At 41.6% G+C, this 23023-nt stretch overlaps 1 pseudogene; it reads left to right on the top strand.

Annotated features, from left to right (window-relative positions):
• Positions 1–6048: 6048 nt before the first annotated feature.
• The window catches only part of LOC146052158 (uncharacterized), a 35985-nt pseudogene continuing 19010 nt past the window's right edge, over positions 6049–23023 (top strand).

The raw sequence follows: 23023 nt of genomic DNA, 5'->3' as shown, positions 1-23023 counted from the left end.
GCAAGTCTCTTACCGCCACTGAGACACGCCACACAGCTGACCTGACACTCCGGAGCCTCCACACAGACGACTGGGAGACAGCGCTCAACAGGACACGGGCTCAAGCCAGGAAACACACAGGTAGCGTCCGGGTATGTCCAAGGGACCAATCGCGATTCTCTGCCCGGCACTCCAGAGCAGTACGGCCACCTCCCGCCTGCTGTGACCCTTCGCGCTCCCTCAGGATCCGGAGCAACGCCGTCCCGCTAGCGCTCGACCGCGTCACACCGCGCCAGTCACTCGTGCGCCCGCCAACGTCTCCAAGGCCAGGCGCACACGGAGGAGGTCACACGCTGCCGGGAACCAGACGCTTACACCAGGCGCCACTCAAAGCACACGCCTCCCGCAGCCAGGACGCCTCCCGCAGCCAGGACACCGCGACCGGACAGACTGCCGCAGCTTCAGCCAGGTATCAGCCTCAGGTCTCGGGGGAATTGACGGCTAACTCTCGGGGTTATGGAGGAGGCATATTAGGTAGGAGAGCCCGCACAACCTCCCTCACACACGCGTCCACATTATTTTATTATTATTATGGACGGTATCCTATATCCATTCTCACAATTGTACAGCTGTAATCATTTCACTAATCACTACTGGGGTATTTATACAGCCCAGCATAAGGACTCATTTATATCTTGCTCCTGAAGAAGCTGGGTGTCTTGGCCCAGGGAAACGCGTTGAGCCTTTTTATCAAGTGGATGATTCTACCTCCAGCACATTGCTACAACTTGAGCTCATCCACACAACCCGGACATCTCTTTGTGCATTGCACCATCCCATCCGGACTCATTATCCGAGGCAGACACGGAAATCATCATATCCTCCAGGTTATACCATCTTTCCCATCAGAGACACCTAATTCTTCATCTGGACTCTGTTTTGGGATCGCCATTGGCCACCTGGTCACCTGCTACTATGGGACTACACCTTAAGATGTCCGTGTGGTAATATGCAAATTATATGCTATACTTTTAACCACTCAAATTGTGCTGAGAATTGAATGTCCACATGTTTATATTTTTACATATTATTGTAACCCCCCTTTATGAAGTGCAAATTTCATATGTTATTACAGCTTTTTAAATCTTATTTTTAATAAATTCTATATTGTACAGGATACCGTTCTGCAAATTTTTGCTTATACTTTTTTCAGCCAGCGCTGGTACACATCCCCCATTCTTTCCTACATTTTGAGGACCTGACAAGTCCTAGTACCAGCTGCAGATAGTAGCGCACTGATCACCTTCTTTCATTACATATTCATATATTCACTGCACCCGATCGTTACGATCGGGTGTAGTGAATATACGCGTCCCCTGCTGGCACCTCCGGGGGGCAGCCTGTGCTGCCTGGCAACCGGGGAGCCCACCTCCCCCCCACAAACGTTCTGGGGCAGGCAGAGAGACTTCCATCTCTCTGCCTGCCACCGTCCTCAGGCTCCCTGCGGCGTTCGCCGCAGGAGCTCATATTCGCCGGTCAGGGGCAGCGAACCCCTGACTCGTTGAATACCGGAGCCGACGAGGCTCCGGAACGTGGCGAATGTGCAGCGAATCCTAAAAAAGATTCGCTGCACCTCGCAGGTATTCTCATTGAATACCGCCCTATATGTATATATCTGTGGAGCACCAGCTCTCCACCACTCGACAAAATGCAAAAATAGATTGATACACACTTCAGAGCTATCCCTCACACACCAACCCACTATACGGTGGTAAAGTTTTAACACGATTTTCTTAAGGTCTCCAGTTCTTCTATAAAGACTCTGAGAAAACCCTACTGACCTCCAGCAAGGTCCCTATGTACACATAAAGGTTTCTTTGTTTGAGGGTACTGCAGCTCTTAGCAACTCCTCCCTTTTATTCAGACATCCACTAATGTTCTATCCAAATGCTTACTGACCTTACTCCAAAGCCTTATGTTCACAAAAAGGTATCTTTTCTGGCAGATCAGAATGTAACCATTCTACTTAAAACTCCATACAACTGCAGTACTGGAAACCAATGCAAAACCAACACTCACCTCAAACTGAGGCCCTATGTTCATTGAAAGTTTTATTTTTGGCTGTCAATAAAGGTTCCTCTCCCAGTCAAAAACAGTCTCCAAACACGGGACGTTCAGCACAGGTAAAAAGATTTTTAATCCAGAAGATATACAATAAAAATCATACAATAAAACATATCCACACAGTGATAGATGAGCCCAAAAACCTCTTTCCTTCTATCCGGATAAAGGAAAAAAAAGGGTTACCAGTTGGAATAGGTAAAGGGTCTCACCATCTGCTGTGTGTTCCTTCTCTCAGCAACACGTTTCAGTCTATTCACATCAGCCCTTTTTCAAGGTGTGAGGAATACATGGGTAGCATGGTATTTATACCGTTCCCACCAATTCAATATTAGTAAAACCAGAAATGGATTTCTTAACTCCAAACTCTGTACTTTAGCGATAACCTACATAAAACTTCCTGAAACATAGCATCACCCTCTCTAACCATCTATACATACATTCCGCTCCATGAAATAAGTACAGAAATAAAGAACAATTCATACAATCTTTAAATGTATCCCTGGTAGTGTTAAGACACCTTCTCAAAACGACCTCCTAATCCCTAGTGTGCCTCCTGTACATCCTTCCTCTATGTGATCCCCCATTATCCATGCCCCCTATGACTGTGTGTAACACCCCAACACCACCCCCTAATCCCCAGTGTGACTCCCTGTACAACCTTCCTCTGTATGTAAACCCCTGTAGCCCACTTCCCTTGTGTGTCCCCTTATACCTCATTCATCCTTCTGTATGTGACTCCTGCATTTTGAAACCCTGTACCTTCAAACCATACCCCTCCTGTATATCACATTGTGTACCTTCCTATACCTGTGTACATCTTTTTGGCACCTTTTATCCCCACACTACCCATGTGTGTGTCACCCTGTACAAGGGGGGCCCTTTTCAAATTTTGCTATAGGCCCAGAGAGTTCTAGTTATGCTCCTGATTTCCATGTTGGGGTGCAGTGTCCTGTGGCCACATGTTCGAATAATATATAAACAGGGGACTCAGAACTCACCATAGTAATCTCACTCACCTTAATACCCAAATAATCACATAAATAATGTGGTTTTAGTTCATGAATTGATCAATGCATTCAAGCTAATATTAAACAGCTGCTTCCTTAGTGGTAATTCAGGAGCTGTGTTGGTGATTGTCTCACATTGAAAAGCCATGAGTTAGTAGGTAGATGAGCTATAAACAAGGAAACAAACATACATTCAGTCTCACTATAATGTGTCAGCAGTTGCCAGGTTGCTAAGAGACTGGTTGTTAGAGTAGGACTTGCAGCGAAATCTGGTCCCTTGGCGATGGGCTGCAAGTAGGACTGCCACCTCATCCCTTTACTTCTGGACACATATTAATTACACAGGTTCTGTGGCAGTTTAAAACCAGGTGAAATGGAGTCTTGAAGTCAGCCAGCCACAGAACCTGTGTAAGTAATATGTGTCCGGAATTAAAGGGATCAGGTGGTAACCCTAGCTGCAAGCTTACATGAATTGATCAATTCATGAACTAAAACCCCATTTTTATATGATTATTGGTGCATTAGGGTGAGAGAGTTTACTATGGTGAGTGCTGAGCTCTCAGTTTCTTTGGTCACTGGCCACTGCACCCCTACGTGGGAAAGGTGAGTGCAGTATGCACCACGTTCATAGAAATTGTGAGTTCAGTGATATCCTATATCTAGATAAATAGATAGATATAAAATGTATGTATGTATTTGTTATTATTACCACTGATTCATTGTGGAGTTACTTCTGATTAAATGTAGAACAGATCTTTCTGCCCAGACAATAGGTGACTCCTAAACAAAAGGTCCCTGTGGTGACATAACAGGAGGCCAGAGGCTGCTGTGATCTAATTACAATACAAGGTGTTACCCTGCCAGGGTGTAATTAGCATTTCCCATTGTAGTAAGTGACTTTAGGAATATTTACACCTCATTTACAAGACAATGAGCTGGGCAGGAGGAGCTGCTGTGGTGAATGACTGTATACTAATGTTATGTGCCCCTAATTTACATGTCACCTCTCAGTGTAAGAATTCCTGCAGAGCATCCTGGGAACTACTGGGGAGAGACTATAAATAGGCTGTATCAGGCCACTGGGAGCTGATGGAGGAGCTGCTGGATCAGTTACTGGTTGGAGAGCTGGGAGGACGGAGGAGTAAGAGAGAGACAGAGGAAGGATCCCCAGAGTAAGGTAATTATATTATACATGATACATGAACAAACCTTTGTAGATATTATTGTACAGATATTGTCTATATTTGTGCTATCTATTGATAAATAACACACTGCAAAGAACTTCTACAAATATCTAGATTTTACAATCGAAAAAGGGACACCCGGAAAATGGCTGCCCCCATACAGCAGTATGGGGGCAGCCATTTTCCGAGTGTCCCTTTTTTGTATTAGCAGCGCTGCAGCAGTAGCCGGAGGGCTGTTGTGCGATGCCTGCTGAGGCCGGGAGAGCCGGGACCCTGCACAGATAGAAGCGCCAGCGGCAGAACACAGTGAGTAACAATAGTCCTGCAGCCCCCGGCGCCCACACCCTTTCAGCGCCTCCCCGCCACCGCAGGGGCTGCGGGCCTATAGTTACGCCCACTGACTGTGAGTTCACAATAAATGTATAAACATATTAATGGAAATTTATAGTTTGTCAGTGACATTGGGAGAAGTTTAATATCATGAGAGATTCAGAAAGTGAGAGGTTTGGAAAGAAATCAGGTTTTTTTTAAAGCGAAAATCATTTACACTGCTAAAGCAGTTTGATTTTACTGTGTTAATGATTGCCGCTTTAAAAAACCTGAAGATTTCTTACCAAATCTCTTAGGGCCTTATTTTGGTTCATTCTTTCTGACAAAATCCTTCTTAGATGGGCAAAACCATGTGCACTGCAGGTGGGGCAGATGTTACTTGTGCAGAGAGAATTAGATTTGGGTGGGGTTTTACTTCAAAGTGATATCTATATTTCAGTGTAAAAATAAAGAAGCCAGTATTTACACTGCACAGAAACAAAATAACTCACCCAAAGCTAATTCTCTATGCACATGTTACATATGCCCCCTGCAGTGCACATGGTTTTGTCCATCTAAGAAGGATTTTGTCAGAAAGAGTGAACTAGAATAACCGCCATTATTGTAGTAATGAAGGAATTCCTTCTTGAATAACAATATGAAGATGCGTTTTTATCTATGACCATCCAAGTACTAATTGGATTATGCTGTCCTCCCCTTCTTTTATATTATATTCCTCATATGTAAACAAACAAAACTTATACATAGTGTAGTACTCCTTATACACAGTTCTCCACCCCTGCTTCATAGATACATGGTCGCCATGGCTAGCGCATCACAATGCTCCTCCCCCTTTTTCATTTGGCTTCTAACAATACAGCATAAGCCTGTAAATAATCAAATGTGACTTTTGAGGCGACTCTCCATTGTTCACAATACAATTTTTGTTTGCATATTGTATTATCTGATGCATTTTACTGAGAGGGACACTGTATTTTTAGTCGCTGTATTCCTTTACCCATCTTTCCCTATATTATTTGTTCTTCACTCCCTTTCCCCTTCCAAAATATATGTACGTTTATTTGATCACAATGAACGGAAATTTTTTCAATAAACAGATTATTCCAAAAAATATAAAAAAAAAATGTATATGACTTGGACATATTTACAATGGTATATAAAAATACATCATGCTCTATATATAAAGTAGCACTATTACAGTAATAGTAGAATTACCACAGTATAGATTTTAAAATATATATTTTTTCTTGCAGCACAAATAAGTAACAGGATTTTCATTTGGAAGACGCCGTGGAAAGCAACACAACAGTCAGATCAATCCACCGAAACCAGTTCTTCCTGCAAATCTGGGGGACTGACTGAGCTATTCTAATTTTCTGCATAGGAGCAGCTCTGCAGCTAATTTGTTTCTCATCTAATACAGGATGAATCTGACAGGAGAGAGACCACATCTGTGCTCTGAGTGTGACAAATGCTTTACATATAAATCACAGCTTCTCACACTTTAGAGGAGTCACACAGGAGACAGACCACATCTGTGCTCTGAGTGTGACAAATGCTTTACATATAAATCACAGCTTCTCAGACATCAGAGAAGTCACACAGGAGAGAGACCGTTTACATGTTCTGAATGTAGCAAGTGTTTTACAGTAGAGTCAAGTCTTGTTATACATCAGTTGAGTCACACGGGAGAAAAACCATTTAAGTGCTCTGAATGTAGCAAGTGTTTTACCAGTAAGCAGAATCTAGTTACACATCAGAGGACTCACACTGGAGAGAGACCGTTTACATGTTCTGAATGTAGCAAGTTTTTTACAGTAGAGTCAAATCTTGTTATACATCAGAGGAGTCACACAGGAGAGAAACCATTTAGTTGCTCAGAATGCAGCAAGTGTTTTACCAGTAAGCGTAATCTAGTTACACATCAGAGGTCTCACACTGGAGAGAGACCATTTAAATGTTTTGAATGTGCCAAGTGTTTTATCCAGAAGGCCAAACTTGTTATACATCAGAGGAGTCACACAGGAGAGAAACCATTTAAGTGCTCTGAATGTAGCAAGTGTTTTATCCAGAAGGCCGACCTTTTTCTACATCAGAGGAGTCACACAGGAGAGAAACCATTTAGTTGCTCAGAATGCAGCAAGTGTTTTACCCATAAGCATCATCTAGTTACACATCAGAGGAGTCACACTGGAGAGAGACCATTTAGTTGCTCAGAATGCAGCAAATGTTTTACCCATAAGCATAATCTAGTTACACATCACAGGAGTCACACAGGAGAGAAACCATTTAAATGCTTTGAATGCGCCAAGTGTTTTATCCAGAAGGACGCCCTTGTTAGACATCAGAGGAGTCACACAGGAGAGAAACCATTTAGTTGCTCAGAATGCAGCAAGTGTTTTATCCAGAAGGACGCCCTTGTTAGACATCAGAGGAGTCACACAGGAGAGAAACCATTTCGTTGCTCTGAATGCAGCAAGTGTTTTACCCAGAAGCACGTCCTTGGTCTACATCAAAGGAGTCACACTGGAGAGAGACCATTTAGTTGCTCAGAATGCAGCAAGTGTTTTATCAGTAAGCGTGATCTAGTTACACATCACAGGAGTCACACAGGACAGAAGTTATTTTCATGCTCCGAAGACTTGAATGTATTATGTGTTCCTCATGTTCCCTTGTATCCCTGCAATGGTGATGATACAAATGTCTGTGGTGGCAGCTTTCGGGGCTGGTCACCTGAGTGAGTAATTCAATTGTTGCCTTAGGGCACAAACATCTGATGGCACCAATCTTCCACTCTCAGACTCCTGAGGCAGTGAGCAGCAATATGTGAAAGTGACCTGTATGGGTTCCCAAATGTCACTTTTCACATCATGCCCATAACTTTAGATTGGTTATCTGGGTTACATTGCTACATTTATTCCATTTGGCTGCAATCAGCATAATAATAAAAGAACATTAATTTAGGACTCCCGATCTCTTGTCACTTTAGATATGAGATTGGCTGTGCAGAATACAATTGAATCCCTTCTATATGATTACAAGTGAGGACATTTTATTTTATGAATGTAACAATTTGTATTTGTATATAAATCTGTCTTGTTAAAGACCAGAGAGGAAAAACATCTGTAGTTGATCCTCTGCATCAATGACTGTAATAAACATTGTGTATGGTGAACCCTCCAATAATATCCCTGCAATAGTATTTATTTATCTACAGTTTCCTATATAGCGCAGCAGATTCCGTTACAGTTTCTTATATAGCGCAGCAGATTCTGTTGCGCTTTACAATTGTAAACAGAGATAAACAAACAGGGTAACAACAGACAGATTTGGAGGTAAGAGGGCCCTGCTGCAAGCTAACAATCTATAGGGATTTAGGAGGGAAACACAAGGAGTAGCATAGCTTGTAGGTCCAGAAGAAAGCTGTATAATACATTAGTAGAGGGTTATGTATATGGAACTTAAATATGATAGGCTTGCCTGAAGAGGTAAGTTTTCAGGGAATGCTTGAAAGTTTGGAAGCAAGTGGAGATTCTTATTGTACGTGGAAGGGCATTCTATAGGGTGGAAGCAGCCTGATGAAAGTCATGTAATAGTGAATGGGAGCTGGTGATCCATGCAGAAGAGACATAGATCTTGTGCAGAGCAGAGATTTTATTTATAAATATATTTATGTTGCTCTCCTGACATAAGGGGAGCTGCTACAATTGACCCCTAATACACTAGTATACAGCTACTATTGACCCCTAATACCAGTGGCATAAGAAGAGCCCCACAGACCCCACAGTTGCGGGGAGGTGCTGAGGGTCTGCAGGGCTGTCTATGCGCTGCACTGCTGCCTGGGACCAACCAGACCCTCTGCTCGCTGCCGCCACCGGGAACAACAGATCTACTTGTCTCTTGTCTGCAGCCCCAGCTATCCTCTTGGCAGGCTCTTACGATCCTTTTAGGCAATTTCAACAACACCATATCCCCTCAGTTAGATAGGTGGAGTAAATCTAGTAAAGAAGCCAATAAGGAAAGGAATAGGTTTGCAGAATTTATAGAGGGGATCGGGTAGAAGGATCCTATGGAGAATGAGAAATCCAGACCTACCCAATTCTCATGCTATTCAGCAACCCATAGGGCCTTCTCTAGGATAGATTTGATCTTAACATCGGATAAATTAATAAATAAGATCACGCATATTGAATACAAGCGCGGGGAATATCAGATCATGCTGCGTTAATTATGCAGCTAAATCTAGAAGAATCTATTGGGTTCCGATATTGGAAGCTACAACCTTTCTGGCTTTCACAGATCAATCAGGATGAGATTGAGGGGGAAATGATGGCCTTTTTTGAAATTAATGAAGGATCTACTTCAAATATATACATCTGGGACGCATTTAAGGCCTTCCTGAAAGGAGTGTTCAGTAAGAACATTTGTTTTATTAAGGGGGCACACCGGAAGAGAGCAAGCGAACTAGAGGCACAAATGATTTACTTAGAAAATATATATTTGACCAGTAAGACAGATTCATACTGGAATGAGTGGCAAAAATCTCAGAGAGAATGGTCGGAGTATCTACAGGACGTAAATAGTCGTAGTCTTTTATCAAGCTCAAACTACTGGTATTCGAGCTCTGATAAAGTGGGGACATTTTTGGCCTATTTAACGAGATAGACCATCTAATATAGTTTCCAAAATTAGAACAGATGCAGGAGAAACTCTGACCTCTACTCCTAGGATAGTGGATGAGTTTGTCGCTCATTTTAATTCAGTGTATCAATCACATATTACAGTGGACCATGAGGATATTGGGATGTTTCTAGGGGAAATAGATCTCCCGCAACTCTCCTCAGAAGCCCAGGATTTATTAGATACCCCTATTGAAATAACTGAGGTAGAAAGGGCAATTAGAGATCTACTGCCAGGAAAAGCCCCAGGCTTAGACAGATTACCAGGGGAGGTGTATAAAAACTTTGATAAAATATTGGCTCCTCGGCTAGTCACGCTATGTCAAAATATGATGGAGGAAGATGGCCTGCCTTCCTCGATGGCCGAGGCCTCTATAGTGGTTATTCAAAAAAAAGGAAAAGATTTGACCAGGGTGGACTCATATAGGCCAATATCATTAATACCAACTGATAATAGCGAAAGTATTGGCGAACAGACTGAGTAGAGTCATTTAAGATATTGTCCACCCTGACCAAACAGGGTTTATGAGCGGGAAGTCTACAATGATAAACTTAAGAATGGTATTTTCATATATTCAATATGTAAATAGCAGGGGATAAATGCTGTGTTGGCCTCTTTTGATGCCAACAAGGCATTTGACTCCATTGAATGGAGCTATTTATGGGGCACCCTCAAAGCATTTGGATTCGGACCATTCTTTATCAAATGGATGAGGCTTCTGTATAAGAACCCAAGGGCACGAATCTCTATTAACGGATTTAGATCCATCCCATTCCCGTTGAATAGAGGTACTTGGCAAGGGTGTCCCCTTTCTCCGTTCATATTCGCGGTAACCATCAAACCATTAGCGTGCCTATTAAGAGCAAGGCTGAGCTGCCAGGGGGTGGGGGTGGACATGAGGTATAATTTAATATCATTATATGCAGACAACCTGCTGGTCAGCCTGGCCAATCCAAGAGTCGAAATATTGGAAGTAATTGAACAAATAAGACAATTAGGGGAATATTCTGGGCTCACGATAAATTGGAGTAAATTCCATCTATTGGCAATAGGCAATGATAAACTTGGTGACTATCGGGCCAACATCCCCATGAAGAATGTCTCTAGTTTTAAATATCTGGGTATTGAAATATCAGGACAAGCTCACGATTTCGTGAAGGATAATATATCACCCACGTTGGTGGAGGTGAGGACAAAATGTAGGTGCTGGGCTAAACTCCCTCTGACTGTAATTGGACGAGTAAATCTTACCAAAATGATCATTCTACCTAAGATCCTGTACATACTCCAGCATTCACCAATTTATATCAAAGATGAATTCTTCAGAAGTTTAAATAGCATTATATCCTCCTTTATTTGGGGAAATAAACGTCCCTAGCCTTACCAAACTTTAAAAACTATTATTATGCAATGCAAATAGCACATTTAAGTTTCTGGGTAAAGACAGAAGAACAAACCAACGAGTTAATTAGATTGGTGAACTGTGTGGATGTAAATCTTACACCCTTACAGTTACTGTTATTAAACACAACCTGTAGAAAGTATCCCCCTATCATAAATCAAGCTATAAAGATCTGGAGAGCAGTCTGTAAAATGGACGGATATGTAGGGTTAGATCCAGACACATCTTTCCTGCACAAGAGATTAGAAAACAGTAAGGTGGGATAATATGGGCACAATATGGAATATCCTCAGTAAGTCAACTATATCTTTTGAGCAACTGCAGGCCGAATTCAGTCTGCCCAGATCAATGTTTTTTATATTCTTACAGGTTAGAAGTGCTTTAAATCAGTACTGTGATGGCAGGGAAGGGTGGTTGGAGGAAGCCCCAATCAAACAGTTCATCAAACAATTAGCTACTCGGAAGCGTATCTCAAAAGGTTAGGATAATTTATCTGTAAATATAAATGATGTTGGTCTGTTACAGCTCATGCAGAGGTGGGCCAGAGGTGTCTCAGATATAAATGAGAGTAATTGGCAAATAGCACTAGCCATTCCAAAAAAAGTAACAAACTCTATATAAATTCAACAGGTTCAGTTTAACATTTTGCATAGAACATACATAACCTCGTCAGATAAAAAAAAAATAGATTAAGTAAATAGCGATGCGTGCCCAAAATGTGGGGAAAATGGGGCCACATTCTGGCATCTACTATGGGCATGTAGGAGAGTGAGATATTTCTGGGAAAGGATATGTCAGATCATCATGGGTTTGGGGTGTCTCGAGATGCCCTCTCAGAAATCAACATGGTTATGGGACTATGGCAGAGGGTGGACATCTCCAGAGAGATGGGATCATTGATGTTGAATCTCACGGCACTAGACAAGGTGATTATTGCACGTCATTGGATGGCAGTACGAGGCCCGGAAATTAAGGAATGGATTAATCTTGTGAATATCACATGTGAACATGAAAAATTTACTTATGCATCTAGAGGCACTAGCACTAAATTTTATTCAATTTGGAAACCATGGCACCAATCAGAATATTATAAGGTAAAAGGGGTGATCACAAAGTCATAGAAATAAAGAAAGGAAATAGTAAAAAGTAAACAGATAATTTAATCAGGGGAAATAAGGAAAAGAGGAAGGGAAGGCGGGAAAGCTTTGATATATCTATATATATATATATATATAGCTGGTGTGTCAGCCCGGCACTCCCGTAAACATGAAGCAGCTGCCGCGGGTGCCTTCTGGGAAAAGGATGTAGAACTCGGCTTGAAGACAAACAGAGGCACTCCTGCGGACAAGTGATAAGAAATTTAATGCACAAAGGTGACCGACATTTCGGGGTTAACACTCCCCGTTTTCAAGGTGTAGAACTTGAAAACGGGGAGTGTTAACCCCGAAACGTCGGTCACCTTTGTGCATTAAATTGCTTATCACAAGTCCGCAGGAGTGCCTCTGTTTGTCTTCAAGCTGATATATATATATATATATATATATATATATATATATATATATATATATATATATATATATATATATATATATAGTACACCAGGCAGCACTTGGGCTACTTAGAAGAAATGGAGACCACACACAGGTTCTTCAAGATCTTTCGAGATTTAATCTCATCATCAGGATGACGAGATATGTGCCAGCCTGGTTAGCAGAGGAAGGCACGGGGTGCAAATATCTTTTACACAAGCAGTAGAGTGACGACTTTTTTCCTTATATATATATATATATATATATATATATATATATATATATGCAGTATTAAGAAGCCAGCAACATCCAATTGTTTTTTGAAAAAATATCAAAAAAGGTTTTTTAATGGCATATAAAGTGCAAAGTGACAGACATGACAAAAAATCAATGCAGGGATGAGTTGGAATACTAAGCAGAAGATTCAGTCAGAAATTAGCCATCGCAGCATCCCTGAACGCGGTCATACCGACAGCTGTTTCGGTGCATAAGTGATACACCTTCCTCATGGGCATAGACCACTGACCCCCAGGGTGCTCTATATATATATTTACCTAATTTCAAAATAAATCACATTAAATATAAATAATATAAAAAAAGGTTTTGTTTTCATATATTATATATTATTCATATATTATTATTTCATTTTTATTTGCTTTTACAAGTTTACATATTTATCATACAGCATTACATATAATCGGACGTAACAATACATCCATCTCTAATATAAGTACATTCCAATTACATTACATAGAGAGCTTTTCTTTTTTTTTTTTTTTCCCTTAAGGCCTTTTGTCTCCCCTTCTCCGGCCCTCCTCCCTTTACAGCTCTTTCCTTAGATTATATCCCTCGTGTTCTATCCGAGTCTTAACCCTATCTATTTCAAGTCCCCACCTTTCTTCGTTGTGTTGCTACTGTGCTCACCAGTACTACGCAATCCAGTCTAGTAGTAAAGAACCATTTGATTGTGTTGGGCTCTAGAGTTCGTGGAGGGTTACTAACCAAATGTGTCATTAAGGTGTGGCGACTACAATAAATAGGTTAGTGGACGGGTAGCAAGCAGAGATACCCCGACACACTATGAGCGTTTAATCTGCGTTCCCATGACCTGATCTGATTATCTGTACCTAGGGTTTGCTGTTAACGTGAGGCTGAGTATCAGCTGAGTTGAGTCAACCTTTCAAGATCATATAAGGAGGTAACTAAATATATCGTTAAGGGTGGGACAACTTAATTAAAGAGAAAGGGTAAAGGATAGCAAGGTAAGATTAAGATGAAGAAAAAGCACACTATCGACGTTAGAGCATCATTCCCCTAGTCTGGTCTATGTATCCCTATGTAGAGTTAGCTGCTGACGTTTAGCTGGGAGTCTGCTGGACTGCGTCAGCCTCTCCACTTCATATAAGGCTGATAACTGAATATTTCACTAAGGGGGGACAACATAACTAAATAGAATGGGTAAAGGATAGCGAGATAAGATTAAGAAGAAGAAAAAGCACACTTTAGTCCTTAATTCAGTACTCCCGTAGTATGACCTAGATCTCTCTATATAGGATTGCCTAATAACCCCCTCCTGGAAGCCTACTGGATTGGGTCAGTCTCTCATCTTCATATGAGAGGGATAACTGAATTCATCTAATCGGGAGGACAACTTTAATTAAAGAAAATGGGAGAAGGTTAGAAAGGCCAAGTTAAGAAAAGACAAGAGGACACCTCAATCACTTGGCAAATACTCCCATAGTATGAAATAGGGATTTCATCAAGATTGCGGTAAGTGCCGTCTCCTCTTTCTTCGATCTCTATCTAAACCTTTTGGGTACCATTGAACCTCATTTTTCTTACCTCGATCTTTAGCACTACTGTATGTTTTGGTGCTTTGTTTAAGGGTTCTAGGCAACTATTTATTAGTTATCTAGACCCTTATATTTTCTTTCTTGGAAAATTTTACATCAGACAAACAAGACAGACAGGGGGAGACAAGGGTAAGAATTTGGGGAAAAGGGGTGAGGAGGGGGTTGGGGTGCTGGCAGACTGTTATATACCTTTTATCTTAATGTTCACTATGTGTTAGTGTCCCTGCCTTGTTATGGGTTTGAGCATCCTTAAATCTTCCTATTTTTTACTCGTTCGAAATATTATGGTATTCTACCCATGGGGTCCAAATTTCGTTGAATTTTTCTGTTTTTTCGTCTACTATGCTTGCCAAATGTTCCATCTGGTATATATACCAAATGGCTTCTTTTATGGCATTAATAGATGGAGTTGTCTTAGTTTTCCAATTACTAGCTATTTTTGCCTTGACTGCACCTACCACGAACCATATAAGTTTTTGTACAGCTTTGTTTGTCCCGGGTATTTTTAAGGGGAATAATACATACTCCGGGGTCATGGGGATGTCTACCCTAGTTATCTGAAGAATTAATTTTCCCACTTTCTTCCAGGTCTCCTGTATACTGGGGCAACCCCAGAAAATATGGCTAAGTGTTCCCCATTCGCCGCACTCTCGCCAACAACGATCGCTGGCGTCTGGATATATATGTTTCAGTTTACTGGGCGTCAGATACCAGCGTGTGTATATCTTATAGGAATTTTCTCTATATCTTATTGATTGAGAAACTGATATTAGGTTTTGTTTAATTTTGTTCCATATCTCGGGGGTCTGTTGTTTCCCTAGTTCCTCCTCCCAAGCTATTTCGTGTGGTAATTTGCTCTGTTTTTTATAATTCAATAATACTTTATAAATAGTTGAGATTAATCCTCTGGATGTTGCCCTCTTCTGGCAAAGACCTTCTATTATGTTTTTACTGTGTTCTTTTCTGGTTTTCCCAAAAAAGCTGCGTATTTGTAAATATTGAAAATAGGCTTTAGATGTTATATCATATTTTTCTTTAAGGTCCTCAAAGGAGGGGAAGCCCCCCGCGGTGTTTAATTCGTTAATAAATAAGATTCCAGTTTTCGCCCAATTTTTCTTAAAGTTTGTTTCTTTGGTAACTGGTAATTTTGGGTTGTCCCACATTGGGGTCAAGTTAGGTGGGTTGGGAGTCAAGTTCTGTTCCTTATTTAATTTATCCCATATTGACAATGTGAGCATAATAGTTGGAAAGTTCTTAACCTCTTCTGGTCTCTCTTTTTTGGTCTGCCATAGTAGTGTTGAGATGGAATGCAGCTGGAGTGATTCCGACTCCATCTGCACCCATCTCCGGGTTTCGGGATTCGAGTGCCACATTATCATTTGAGCACATTGTGCCGCGTAGTAGTAATTTTTTAGGTTTGGGACGCCAAGTCCCCCCTCTTTTGTGCCGAATTGCAAGGTTTTAAGGCGCACCCTGGCTTTTTTCCCTGACCACAAGAATCGGGTGAAGATGCTGTGTAAGTTTTTAAATATCCCCGCAGGGATTCTTATGGGCAGTGCTTGGAATAGATACAGCATTCTCGGTAGTATGTTCATTTTTAGGGCATTAGCTCTTCCTGTCCATGAGATAAACAGCTTTGACCATCCCTTAATATCATTTGTAATTTCATTTATTATTTTTGGGAAGTTTGCATTATACAGTTGATTATAATTTTTGGTGATATTTATTCCTAAATATTTTAGCTGTGCTTTCTTCCATTTTCGCGGGTTCGCCAGTGATATATTCCTCTTATCATCCGGTGCGAGGTAAAAATCCAGAACCTCTGTTTTATCTGCGTTAATTTTGAAGTTTGATATTCTACTAAATTCTTGGATTGTCTCAAACAACCTTCGTGTCGAGACTACCGGGTCAGATATCGTAAGGAGTATATCATCGGCGTACATAGCCGTTTTATATATTTCCTTCCCGATTGTTATTCCTCCTATTTCGCTCTCGTTTCTTATCTTAGCCGCCAAAGGCTCCGCTATGAGGGCGAAAATAAGAGGCGAGAGCGGGCATCCCTGTCTAGTCCCATTATTTATCATTATTGTGTTCGATTTAGTCCCATTGAGACTGACTACTGCAGAAGGTGTTTTATATAGTGCTTGAATGCCTGTCAAGAATCTTCCGCCAATACCATATTTCTGAAGGATCTGATACATATAAGGCCATGAGACCCTATCAAAGGCCTTTTCTGCATCTAGGCTCATCAATAGGGCCGATGTCTTGGAATTATGGATGGCCTGTATTGTATCAATAACTCTTCTAATATTTTCAAAGGCCTGTCTTGCTGGGATAAACCCGACCTGGTCCGGATGGACTATGGCGGGAGCGACCCTTGACAGGCGATTTGCTAAAATTTTCGCAAATAATTTAAGATCCGAATTTAACAATGATATTGGCCGATAGTTACTACAAATGGTGTGGTCTCTATTTGGTTTTGGGATCACTATTATCTCTGCTGCTGTTGTAGCCTGGTCCAAGGGATGTCCTTCCCCAATGGAATCGAACAAAATTTTTAATTTGGGGGCTAGAATTTTGCTGAACGTTTTGTAATATATGGCCGAAAAGCCGTCCGGGCCTGGTGCTGATGCGTTTTTTAAAGATTTAATAGTAAACTCTATCTCTTCCAGCGAAATAGGAGCTTCCAAAGATGAAATTTGAGACGCTGACAACCTCGGAAGGTTACATGTTTTAATAAACTCTTCGGTTTTAATTATACGTTCCTCCTCTATCATATCATTTGGGAGGTTATATAATTTATTGTAGAACTCTCTAAACTGTTGCGACATTGCCCTTGGGTCGTATATTAGGTTGTTATTTGTATCCCTAATAGAAAAAATTCGATCTCTCTGTCTTTTTTTTCTGATACGATGGGCAAGTAGAGCGTCAGCCTTGTCACCTTTGGAATAAAATTTATATTGAAGCCATTTCATCGTATTTGCGGCTTTTTTTGAGTGTATTTGGAATAGTTGGCTTTTTAAAGCTAAGAGTTTGCTATATGTAGTCCGATTGGTTTTTTTTTGGTGACTGAATGTAAGCATACTAATCTGTTGTTCTAATTCTTTTATTTGTTTTTCATCTTTTATTTTTTGAATTTTGGTTAGTTTTATGATATGGCCTCTTATTACCGTTTTGTGGGCTTCCCAGATTATGGCGGGCTTAACCTCCTCCGTGTTATTTAGCTCAAAAAATTCTATTAACGAGTTTTCTATTTCCTTCCTGTCCTTCTGTTTAGACAGAATTAAGGAGTTTAGTCTCCACCTATATCCTGTTGGATCTAAGTTGTTAAGTTGGATGCTTATTATAATTGCTAAGTAGTAGTAGTAGTACGTTTATTTATAAGGCGCCGCAAAGTGTCCGCAGCGCCGTACATAGCAAACAAAAAAAAAAAAAAAAAAATTACAAGGTAACGTACAGGGTGTGTTGAAAGATACAGTATAAATAGGGGTATAGCTGGTAGAACTAAAATCAGCATCAGTTCAGAAGTAGGTGTCAAAATTGTCAAGGAGACTGAAGATGAAGTAGAGGAAGGGAAGAACAGGACAGGAGCACAGGTGAGGTAATGAGGTAGGGTGAGTACGTGAGGAAGGAGGGCCCTGCTCATAAGAGTTAACATACTAAAAATAGGTGGGTGGACGAACGCAATACAATAGGATAAGTAGGAACGGAGGGGAACGGAGGCAGGATAGGAGGATCAAAAGAGGTTAGGAGGAGGGATAGGCTAGTCGAAAAAAGTGGGTTTTGAGGGAGCGCTTGAAGGAGGTAAGGGAATCAGATAGCCTGATGGGTGGCGGGAGGTTGTTCCAGTGCAGGGGGGCAGCGCGAGAGAAATCTTGTGATCCGACCAGACCACTGGGATAGCCCATGCCTTAGTCAGGTCTTTAGTTAGTTGTGTATTTACAAAAAAGTAATCCAATCGGGAATGCACTTTGTGCGGAATAGAATAATGCGTAAATATACATTCCTTTGGGTAAAGAGCCCTCCAGGCATCATAGAGGTTATTTGACGTTATATTTTCATATAGTCTTTTTGTTTCCTTTCTCACTGCCGCGCTCGGGGGGGTTTCAGCTTTCCTGTCCATTTCAGGATCGACTATAGCATTAAAATCCCCTCCTATAATTATTTTGCCCTTTGATATCTTATCTAATTGTATAAAGAAGTCTACGTAAAACTTGTTTTGTTCTAAATTTGGGATATATACTGAAGCAATTGTAAATACATTGTTTGCTATAGATATAGTTATGATATTAAATCGGCCACTTGGATCTGAGTATTGTTGAATTATTTTATGCGCCAAAGAATTATGTATTAATATAGCCGTCCCTTTTTTTTTCTTAGCAAAGGTGGAGTAATATACATCCGGAAATGCTCGTGACACGAGGGAGGGATGTTCAGTTTTGTAATGTGTTTCTTGAATTAGTATAATTTTTACTTTTTGTTTTTTAAAGAACTGAAGCGCCATAGTCCTTTTTCGCGGTGAGTTTAGACCGTTAACATTCAGCGACATTACGCTAATTGACATGGGAGTTTTAAAGGTGATTTTTACGTGAACTGCGTATTCCTGTTTCGATATACAGTCTGGCAGCACCCCCGGGAAAGACATACTAGACATGACACAACATGTACTGGTACTAACAACACGTAACATATAAAACGAAACTTTTTAGATGCGTCTAGGCGCATCTTAAAAAAGGAACAAAAAAAGAAAAAAGACCGTTTAATTTTAGTAAACGGTAACACAACCCTTTAGGGGTCCCTTGTTAGCGGGATTCCTTTCGGGGTGAGGTGTCACGGTGGGGGAGGGAACGGGGCCACTAGAACTAACCACCGAAGAAAGGGGGATTAGAGAATGCAGCGGAATGATTAAACTACCTCTCTTTTTGTCGCCTGCTGGTGTACTACTCTAAAAGGGGTGGAGTTATAGATTTATGAGGGATTAGGTCTGGAGATAAGGGGGTGGGAGGGAGCTACTGTCGTATTGTTCCCTAATCTCTTTTTCCTTTTCTCTTTTTTCTTCTCTTTTTTTCCCTCTTTCCTTCTTTCCCTCCCCCTACCCTCCTTCCCCCTCCTCTCTCTTTTTTTTTTTTTTTTTTTTCCTTTTCTCCTTCCCTTCTCCTTTAGTCAGCTGTGTTGGAGCCTTTTAAATCCTGTTCTTATGCCCGAACCCTTCATTCTTTGGGTGTCTGAGGGCCGTTGGTTTCTATTTAGGACTGTCCTATTTGGGCTGTCCTGTGCGGGAATTTAACCCGATGTTTTTCCTAATGGACTACATACCAAAAAAAAAAAAAAAAAAAAAAAAAAAGGGGAAATTATTTCACTAACATATATAGGGGGGTGGGGAATTCTGTAAAGGAAGCTATTTCTATCATTCCTTGACTCCGCTCTGATTATTTAACACACAAAAATAATACTGTATTAACCAATGATTAGGCATTATAATACACACGATCCCTCCGTCCAGACGAGGAATAGTTGGATCAATTTATACACTAGCCACGTTAGGGTCCCTTAGCACCGTGTTCTGTAGTATTTTGATATATCCTCCCTGTTTCCTCGGTGTGAACTGCTGGGTTTCATGGGGACTTTTTTTTTTTTTATTTTTCCTAAAGGGAACGGGCACCCTTTTATCAGAAAGCTGGGGTCCCCTAAGAAATAGGGGGTGTGTGCACCGTATTGCCTAGACGCAAGGGGGGCAAGAGGTCTGAGTTAGAATAAGCGACATACATAAAAGAGAGAAAAAAAAAAAAACAGTTATTGTATATATGTGAAAAAGGAAGAGTGTAGTAGAATTATTATGTTAAGAAGAAAAAATAACAAAATCTAAGACCCCTTTTTGGGGATTTATGTGAAGCGTGTACCTTTTCCCCTCCCTCCCCCCCTCCCTCCTTTTTCCTCCTCCCCCGTCCCCTTTCCCCCCTTTTTCGCCCCCCCTTCCCTCCTTCCCCTCCCCTCTATGTGACTATAATTCGATCCTTAGGACTTTATACTATTACACATAGCATCTCAAAAATATCTGTGACAACTTATTTTAATGTGGCAAATCTAAGTGTCTTTCTGGCTCCGCTAATCAGAGTTCCATTTATAATTTATACGTGTCTTAAGTGACTAAAACAGTTTATAAGCTTTTCTTTTCAGCCTCTAATATATCAAGTCCTTTGCGTATCAGACTTAACTTGTTGAAAGTCTGAGGCATGATTACTGTAAAATTAATTTAAAAAAAAAAAAAAAAGAGAATTTTTTTTTTTTTTTTTTTTAAATTGTTCATCATACATCGGGATTATTTCTGGGACCATTCCGCACTTGGCGGCTTCCTTAATTCGAAGGTCCCTTGGGCGTCCATTAGGGTATTTCGGGGGTCCGGGTCTAAGCCGATGCCCTTAAGTATTGTTGTACCGGAGGCAGGTTCTTTGATCATATATTTCTTTCCATCATAGGTGAAGTTTAGAGAAAAGGGAAAACCCCATCTATATAGTATCTTCTGGTCTCGTAGGGCTTTGGTGATTGCTCCCATCTCTCTTCTCTTCCTCAATGTGGATGGGGCCAGGTCTTGAAAGATTAACAGAGATGAATCTTTATATTGAATAGTTGGAGTTGCTCTGCTATAATCCAGAATTTTTGTTTTTATGTGGTCGTAATGGACTCGGATGATTATATCTCTAGGGGGTTGCTCTGCTGCAGGTATCGCTCTTAATGCTCTGTGTGCTCTATCCAAAATGAGCTGGTCCTCTTTGCAGTTCGGCAGTATATGTTGCAAGAGTCCTTTTAGGTATATAGGCAAAGATTGGTTATCAATGGATTCAGGCACATTGCGTAAACGCAAGTTCTGCCTTCTTGACCTGTTTTCGAGGTCTTCTACTTGTTCTTTTAAGAGACATATTTCTGTTTTCATCTCTGTAACGTCGCGGCAGAGATCTGCCTGAAAGTGACATATTTCATCAGATTTATGCTCCAGCGTGTCTATCCGGGCCCCTAGAGATGATATCTCCGATTTCAATTCTGTTACTGCTGCTTTTAGTTCTGTCTTAAAGGAATTAGTGATTCTCTGGATCAGTGAGTCATAGGGATCCGGTTCGACCAGCTGGGATGAATCTGATCTGGAAATTGAGCTGGAGGGACTCATGGTGGGTGTTGACACCGTCTGTTGGTTAGCTTGTTTGCTTTTTTTGGTGCCAAAGATGGGCGCTGGTTCCTGGGCGTTGCCCTTGCGGCCTTTACTGGACATTTTTCTTCTAATTATTTTTTCTTTTTTCTTTATTTAAAATTTTTTTTTTTTTGTTATTTTTTTTTTCTTATTTTTATTTTCCCTTCCGCTTCCCTCCCTCTTTCCTTCCTGCCCCCTCTCTTTCCTTTTCTCCGCCTTATTCCTTCTTCCCTTTACTCAATCTATTTCCTGATGGTAGTTTGGGATACTAAAGTTTTATTCGATCTCTGCTTTTTATATTTTTATATTTCTAATCTGCAGTTCTGTTCTCCTTCTGTTATGACTCTCCTTCTGTCCTTCCCCTCCTGGTACCTTCTTCTTGCTCCTTATCTGACTTCCCCTCCCTTTACATGCTATCTATATATTTGGTAGTTTACTGCTTTTCATTTTACTTTTTAGCTAGCATTCTTAGCTACTAGACCCTATGTGACTCAGTGCTCCAGTTTGCGGGCTGGTTTATTACATCGTTTTTTGCTGGGCCGATGTATGTTATACACACTGTGTGTTGCGTCTCTTCTGTGGGTATAGAGGGGTTTTTTTTTTTTTTTTTGTCTTTTTCTTGAATCAGAGACTTGAGCCTTGGTATGCAGTTATGGGGTGTTTTGAGTGCGTACTTTTATGATGCAAAAAAGAGAAATAAAGGTTTTAGTCAAAGGCTTGACACTCACCCCTGCAACCTGCTCGTGCGCCTGTCAGGTCACCCACTCCGGAGTCCTCTGTATATTACTCTCCTGCGGGCCCAACTGGTTTATCTGGCTCGCCCAACTCAAGATGACAACAGCCGGGCACTCCTCCCGCTGATCGCTGATCTTTCTGGCCGAGGGTCTGTGGGGCACTTCACGCTGCGGGGGTTCCTGGAATCTTCGGCCACCGTGAGCGCGATCCTGCTCCGGTCTCTCTGCCAATCCCTTAGGCGCGTCGCTGCGCCCTTCCAGCTTCCACTCTGCCCGTATCTGCGTTCGTCTCGTCACTCTCCTCCCCGATCTACTATACCTCAGCCTGCAGCTCCGTCCTGAGCCCGGCTCCGAGGTATAGACCGCTCGAGGGGTTTGACGGGGCTAGGATCTTCAAGTGCCGTGAGCGCAATACCGCTCCGACCTCTCTGCCAGTGCCTCTGACACGCCGCTGCAGCCTTCCGGCTTTCACTCTCCCGGCGTCTGTGTTTGTCGCGTCCCTTCTCCTCTCCGGCCTGCACTACCTCAGCCTGCAGCTCCGTCCTGAGCCCGGCTCCGAGGTAGGGACCGCTCGAGAGGCACGATGTTCCTGGGGTCTACGGGCGCCGTGAGCGCGGTCCCGCTCCGGCCTCTCCGCCAAACCTCTAGCACTCCGCTGCACCTTCCCGGCTATCACTCTGCCGGCGCCCGTTCACCACGCCACTGCTCCTCTCCGGCCCTCAACCTGCAGCTCCGTCCTGAGCCCGGCTCCGAGGTGGAGACTTTTCGCAAGTATTAGTGATCGGGTCTGGGGTCTGACTTCCAGCGGCTCCGTGTTCTATGGCACTTGTCTCCGGTCAGAGGATCATGCACGAGACACTCCAGTACGCGTCTGTGCGGCTTCCTCTTCCGGCCACTCCCCCCGCCTATTCATATATTATTATATACATTTTTGTATATTTTTTAAATTTTATGTAGACTACACTTATTAAATATATATATATATATATATATATATATATATATATATCTGTTATTA

The sequence above is a fragment of the Crinia signifera genome, unplaced genomic scaffold (assembly GCF_055691185.1).
Source record: "Crinia signifera unplaced genomic scaffold, ASM5569118v1 HAP2_SCAFFOLD_109, whole genome shotgun sequence".
In the NCBI taxonomy this organism is placed as follows: Eukaryota; Metazoa; Chordata; class Amphibia; order Anura; family Myobatrachidae; genus Crinia; species Crinia signifera.
The sequence above is the reverse complement of the archived record's forward strand: the minus strand, read 5'-3'. Positions and strand labels throughout refer to the sequence as shown.